We start from the raw sequence: 7,537 nt of genomic DNA, 5'->3' as shown, positions 1-7,537 counted from the left end.
TTCTTTTTTTTTTTTCCTTGATGCACTAAACAGCCAGAGCTCTCCAATTCCCTCACTGCAAAGCAATCACAAACTCTCAGATCATTTTATGGAATGCGTGTGTGGCTTTCCACTGCATCCTCTCTAATTTTTCAGTTTCTTTAAAAGTAAATCCCATTTTAAAATGTCCACAACAAAGGTTTGGAATGGGAGGCAATATATCTTATTTAACTAAATAACATAGCTGGAAAAACTAAGAAAGCCCTCAGTTAGTGAAGAATTTTGCCTAATGAAAGATACTACTTTTCTCCAGCATCCTTGCCTTGCTTATAGCCTTAAACCACCTCATCTCCACCAACACCAGCACCACAAAAAAAACCCCATAGAAATCATAGAAAGGCTAGACATTCAATCTGTATTGCCACAAAACTGCATTATTATGAGGACTGCAGTGCCTAGGCTGGTTTGTTGTTCTAGGATAGTGTACCAGCACTAGGCAGCTCCTATTTCTTAAACATAAATCACCACTAAAACCATTTGTTTGAGTTCAAAACCAACAATTACATACTTGAATTGCAATAAATTAGTTACATAGGGTAGCACAGAGAATCACCAAAAACTACACCAAGTCAAGGGGGGTATAGTAAGTATTCTGATAAGCTGTTGTCAAAGCACAAGGCAGATACTTTTTAAGCTGGGTCTTTAATCTCTGTCTAGCTACAGATAATGGTTGAGATCCCTCTGCCTCTTCCTGATTTGTCTTCTCCTCAGGCTTTGAAAGTTAGAACTGGGATAAACATCCTCCCACCTTCAGGCAGGTTTTGTGATACAGCTTCCCAGGATGTGCAGTGCTTACCTGAGTGGTGACCCTACATTTCTCTTTCTCAGCAGCTAATGCAGTACCTGGGGAAAACCCAAAAGCCAAAATATCACAGGTATGGAGAAAAAAAAAAAAACTTCTCAGAAAAGCATCACTTCTGAAGAGAATGAGGCAGATTGTAAATCTACCCAGCTCAGCCTCCCCTACAGCTGGGAAGGTCTCTTGCTTCAGATTCCCTCCATCTGTCTTTTCGGCATTGGCCTGTCACCGCAGAAAGCTGCTGACAGATGGCCCCGATTCACACAGCCATGCAGGAAATCCCCACAACCCATCATCACTGTGCAGAAATTCCTCTCGTGGACAGGCATCCCTGCCTACCAGTGTCTGCAGTTTCATACACTGAAGTACCACCATCGTTGTAGCTGCATCTTATTTATCTAGCTTAAAAAGAAAAAATTGAAAAAATCAGGAGTACCATGAGGCACCCTCTGCCTTGTTCAATAATGCTAGTGGTAGCTGCTTGTGCCAGAGGGCTGGGAATGGTTTGTTCTTTTCCTCAGAAAAAGATGCACTTCAGAGAATTCATAAAGTTGCAATCAGAGTAGATGTGCCCTATGGACCTTTTTGCCCAACAGCTTGTTGCCAAGAGCATCATGCACCTGACAAAGCAGCTGTGAGATAATCCCTCAGCAGATCCCATTCAGTAATAAGGATTTTTCTGGCTGCCCCCATAACCACCCCAGCAGACTTGCATGAACCCAGCCCTGTCCACCACAGCTGACCTGATACCAGCACAAGGGAACACATACTGCCCTTTCTGCTCCTGCCCAGCAAGGGACATAAGTTGCACCAATACAAAAGGCATCACATTCTTGACACTAAAGCTGAGCTGATGTAACTACTTTGGCATAAACACAAAATTACATCTTTACAGCATTCCACTGACCTGACTTTCATGGAGAGACCAGGACACAGAGAATGGCCTAGTGAAAACCAAAGTCTAATAGTACAATGAGTAGAAGAATTATATTCTGGATGAATTATTTAAATGCCGCCCCAAACCCCACATCCTTAGACCTGTTAAGGAAAGAAAGTTTATTTTACAGTTAAAGAAAGATACCAAGAGATACAAAAAGCTGTTTCAGACATCAAATGAAAGCATTCCTGAATGGCAAAAACCATTGTGTACAGAAAGGGCACAGAGAAGGAGTCTTTGAGAAACCTGAATAAGAAAATAAATCTCCCATTATTTGCCTTAGTCTTTTTTTGATGTCAGCTCAACTTTTCTTTGAAACTTTTACCATGAAGTTGCACAGTGCAGAAAGGAAACAGAGATGTTTATTTATCAGCAGAGAATCTCAGGCCAGTGTCTGCCCAGGACAGTCTCTACCCTCTTTACATCTGCTGCGATGGCAAATACATCTCCTAACCCTGGATAACAGCATTGGCCCAGGATAAGAAGCCCCAGCAGCAATATGGAAACCCCATCTGGATCTGGGGCTTCCAGAGGGACAGTGTGAAAATATTAACAGCAAAGGGTGAAATGGCTTGAAATTGCATTTGTCGTTCTGTTCACTATGAACATAGAAACATCCATTTTTTCCTGTTCCTTCCCCCAGGATGGTGGGAAAAATCACCCATTTTCTGAATGAACATGTGGAAAAAGACCATTTGGAGTTAAAAATGAGTGTGTAATAGCAAGCCAAAAGACAAGATTTTCTCATTTACCCATTCAGTGCAAAAGCAGCCTTCCTTTTAAATTCCTTGGTAATTTTATAATGTAAGAGCCACGCAACACAAAAGCACCGAAAATATGTTAACTCCTTGACTATCAGGAGGCTACAGCCTATGACAAGCTCATTATTTTCTCTTCTCAGTCCCTAGCTGCAGCCCCCACCACCCTCATCCTACATGAACCGTGCAGAGAAACAAACTCCCTCCACAGTGGACTCCTCTCTGGGGTCTGAAGCCATGAGTGCAGGGACCATGAGTGGGAGGTTTGTGCTGCCAGCACCTGGTGGTGGGGCAGGGTCTGGGATCTCACACAGGCCGCTCTCAGACAGCAAATGGTCTCTGGCATGAGTTGGATTTGGGCTGGTTCCTCAAAACAAAAAATCTGAGCTGCTTGGTTACTGTGTTTGGATTTTGTTCAAATGCATCTTCATTGGCAGTGGATATGTTTTGAGATGTACTCATCAACTAGCCTCCCTCCTGCCAGGGACTAGAACACCTGAATGCATAATTTTCCTTTTAACCAGTAAATGCAGTTTCCTATTGTCACCAGTGTCAGAAATCCCTGATAATGCTTTAATGAGAGCCCTACCTCTCTTTTACATCAGTGTGTTCTTCACAATCTCTCCCCAGTTAATAGCTCTATGTTGGATGGGGAAACTCAACCGGGTGGTGGATCAAGGTCCTTGAGAGAGCCTTCCAGCACCCAAGAAGCTCTGGACACTGCCTCTGGGGTTACACATGGGGCAGGTGCAGTGAGGGGCCTGGAGAAGTAAAAGACACAGCCACAACCTGGGATAAGAAGAGCGCATAGCTGCAGCCCCTGGCCCGGAGCAGAGGCTGCAGACCATTACACTATTTGTACACCATGGGAGAGGAAATCCTGTCACTTCAGCAGGTGCCAGCCCTCCTGGGACCAGCTCTTAAGTGGCTTTAGACAGATCCTCTGTGCTGAAGAAGTGCTTTCTCTGCCAGAAAAGTCCTGATATGTTTTCCACACCATCACAAACCTTAATGCCTTCAGCCAGCTTCTTGTTTTCAGAGATTGGCTTCAGGAAATCAAGATGCCCAGCTTACACACTCAAAGTAGTTTGTACAGATGATATCTAAAATGAAAACTAAATACATCTCTCCTAAGATGACCCATTAATATTGATCCAGGCTCCAGGCAAATAAATGAAGGTACTTCTACTATTTGTATGGCTAAATATTTCCAATTAAGAGCTTTACGAACAATGCATAATGTGTTTGCTTTGGAGGGAGGCTAAGGATTTAGAGCTCATGTTAGAAACATTAGCTGCTGTCACTAATGTGACTTGCTGACTCGACTGTTTATTTTTTTTTGACTTTTCCCCTCTTTCCCTCCCATTTTTTCAATTAAAAATTAATCACCTGCCTGCTCACTCATGGCTGAAGTGATAGGGAGATTATAAGCTGTCATGAAACCTTCTCTGGTCTCACATTTCTCTCTGGCAACAAGGAGAACAGTTCAGTTCTAGTACTGGCCTACACTCTAAGCCACAATTTTATTGCCTTCGTGTGGCCTAAGCACTGGCTTTAGGAATGTGCATTGGGTGCTGGATGGTGTGTCCAGGTGCCATGAACAGAGGCATGTACCATGAACACACCATCCAGCACCCAACGCACATGAAGCTGAATGAACCCAATGAACATGAAGACAGTGATCTAATAAGCTGCCTCACTATCTCATCAGCAGAAATCAGGATCCAGCTCCTGGGTGATGTACTTCCTATACCTTCTTCTGACTGGGGTATGTTGATCTTCTTCTGTGGCTTATTTCCATATGTTGAATCAAACTAGAGTTGTCCCTGCTTATACGAGATGAGAAAAGAATAGCAGACATTTACCCCAGTGGAGCAGCTGTCAAATAGAAATTGCTGCAAGGCTCGTTACCTTGGTATTGAAAGCAGGCTGAGTATGGACAGCACTCCACCTTACCTGCTGGGAGACAATAACAGCCTAGTGCTATTGTGTTCATTTCCTTAAATAAACCTGTAGCTCTAAAATGAGCAAGGACTTGTTTAAGCTTGTAGCCAGAGCAGTGGCTGGAGGGAAGCTGTAAAAAGAGTTTGTATATATGTGCAATAATAGTAGCAAGAGAAGAGATTAGATAAACAGAAGATCGTTTACAGCATCACGTGCCTCACAAACCTTTCCTGGCAGGAGATGTATCACATCCACTCCAAAACAATTAGCTGTCTTGACAAGCAGGGAATATTCACTGGGTGTAGGCAGCAAGGGTGATTTGTCATTGAGACCCCTAGGCTATCAGAAAAGCAGAGGCCAGGTTTATCCTGTACTCTTTTATGGCCAGATGTTTATTTTTAAGAATTAATTTATTCTTCCTGTTGGGTTTGGTGCAGTTGCCATGCTAAAAGAGCTGTTGTGTCATATCCTTATGGGACAAGCCAGGGAGAAAAAATGATTTGTTTTCCCTGGTTTACCAAATGGGGTGGAGGTCAGCAGCTCGGTTCTATCCTGTGCAAACAAAGCAACAGGGCCTGGAAACATCATAGTGATCCTCTGCACACACACGTGGAGCATGAGCTGCCATCCCCTGGCAGGCTTTTACTCCCTCTTACACCAAAAGGAAGCATAAAGGCTCCTGAAACAAGATTTTAACTTTATACTGCTGTAAATAAAGAGAAACATTCACCTGCAAGGATCTTTTCTCCCCAGGTGCTGAACATGGGAATTGGCTCAAGTTTTTTTCAGTAGTATAGAGAAAGTATCCCATTCATCTGTGTTTTTGGGGATGGCCAGTTTTAGAGATGCAACAGAGGTGGTCCTGAGAGAGAAGCATAAGAAGCTGGTGGGGCTTTGAGGCCCCCAGAAATGTTTCAGAGTAGATCTTTGCTCCTTCAGCTCTCACCTATTTCTACAACCCTAAACGCAACCCTGTTTAACTCTTGCCATTCTCACTGGCTGGAATTGCCATGTACCTGGGAAGAGCCCACACAACAACCAACCACCTAAGCTATACCACAGAGGAACAAAGTGAGGCACAGAGCCTGAGGGTCTGCAGTGACCTGGGGGAGATCACAAGGCAGGGCACACCTCCACTCCACTCCATTCAGTAAATCAGGAAAACCAAATCAATTTTTCTCCCTGATTTGTCCCATAAAGATAGGACACTCACAACAGCTCTTTTAGCATGGGAGCTGCACCAAACCCTCTGCTGACAGAGCCATGGAGGCCTGGTGCTCACTGCCCAGGCAATGATCCTTCCCATGGTCCTGGTTAGCTGCTGGCTATGTTGGAGGAGTGGGTGAGCCAGCATTTACCTGAGCTACAGCTTCATAAGTACAGCTGCTCTTTATCTCTATGAAAAATATTACTTGTCATCCTTTTTTACAGCTAGTAGCCTGTTTTAGTCTGGATCCTTTTGTCATTCCCAAGGACTGCCCAGATAGCCAGATGAAAAATGCTTGCAAGCACTTTCCGCATCTGGTTGCCGTTCCTCGTCTGAGCTTGGTCTCTTAAAGCCCATGGCACTGTGCCCATTTCTGATTGGGAGACTAAAAGTTTTTTAAAAGGAGAAAAGTAAACAGCAGATAATAATATAACCTTTCTGCCAGGTGATGTTAGCAGTAGGAACAGGCAGAGTCAGACAGTGTCTAGAATTTCCATTTAATATAACTAAAATAAATGGTTCTAGCCTCCACCTAATACCTCGCCCTCTAGAGTTTTAGGAATGCAGACTGTAAATCCCTGATCACCTTTAATGCCTATTACCTTCTGAGCCCAGGGTTTATGTTACTCATCAACTGACTGAACTAAAACCCTTCTGAGAATGTAAGACTTCTTGGCAAAAATCCTCCTAGATCTCACCTGCAGTCCAGTGCCACTTCCTTCAAACAGCAGCGAGGCACTGTAGCTGCTGTCTCTCCTATGGATTTCTCCTTTTCTTCCCTTGTAGGTCTCTACTACCACCTAGCAGAGGCCACCTTAGAAAAGGAGTAACTATATTTAAGAAAAGATTGCACGCAACACACTTTTTCAAAACAGACTTGTGACTTGTCTCTGGTCACCATGTTGGTCAATGAGGTAGTTATCTGGTGTGGCTTCTAGTCCCACCAGTCTTCTTTAGGCTCTCCATTGCCCTCTGGGAGGAGCTTGGCTAATACGTAAGCAGTGGAGAAAGCAAAATTTTGGCTGAGAAATTATACAAAGGCCTCACTGCTTGGCTGGACAGATGTGTTCCTGTACAAGTGCACCCACTCGACACCCTGACAGAGGGGCCTATGAAAGATGTTTCCCATGTAAAGAAAACCAACAGGGACTGCAGTGCTCGATCATGACCTTTTAAAGCCCAATGATATCCAGCAGTGATACTGCAGTGTTTGAGGCCCTGCTACCATGGACAAAAACATGAGCATTCATCCTTGAGGAGGCATCACCACACAGAGGAGTTTTATTTGTGAACCAGAAAGTCTCACTGTGGTTTAGGAAAGGGTTTTCCTTCACTGTCCTCATTCCAGCGCTAGAGGCAATCTTTTTGATAGTCTGGATCCATGCCACAGATGTGGCTTGGAGATTTAGTCTGAAACTTGATTCTCATGAAGAAAGTTACCCAAATATGGCCTGTGTCTGTTGTGCAGCAGACTTTATCCTAAGTGGCTCTTACCCTGACAAAAAAAAAAAAAAAAAAAAAAAAAAGAAAAGGTAGCCTTAGCTATGTGTTAAATACAGTAGGAAAAATTCAAAACTTTATCTGCTTCCCTAATCTCCCACCAGGCAATATTTTTCAGGAGTTAATGAAATAATAGATAAGTAATTGATAAAAAGTTAATGGGCAAAAAATCTTATATGAAGTTCTAAACGGATGCCTTTTCTTTTTTTCCATTGGCCAAACTCGCACTCAGTATCTGTGATACACAAGAAATACTGTCCATGACTTCTCAATAGCAGATTTTGCAAGGAAACTATCAGGAAGAGTTGGGCTTTCCATAGTGGCCTCCAATCTTCCTACTGTGACATGAATAG

This window comes from Merops nubicus, unplaced genomic scaffold (assembly GCF_000691845.1).
Source record: "Merops nubicus isolate BGI_N331 unplaced genomic scaffold, ASM69184v1 scaffold1800, whole genome shotgun sequence".
Classification (NCBI taxonomy): Eukaryota; Metazoa; Chordata; class Aves; order Coraciiformes; family Meropidae; genus Merops; species Merops nubicus.
This window is presented reverse-complemented; position numbering follows the sequence as displayed.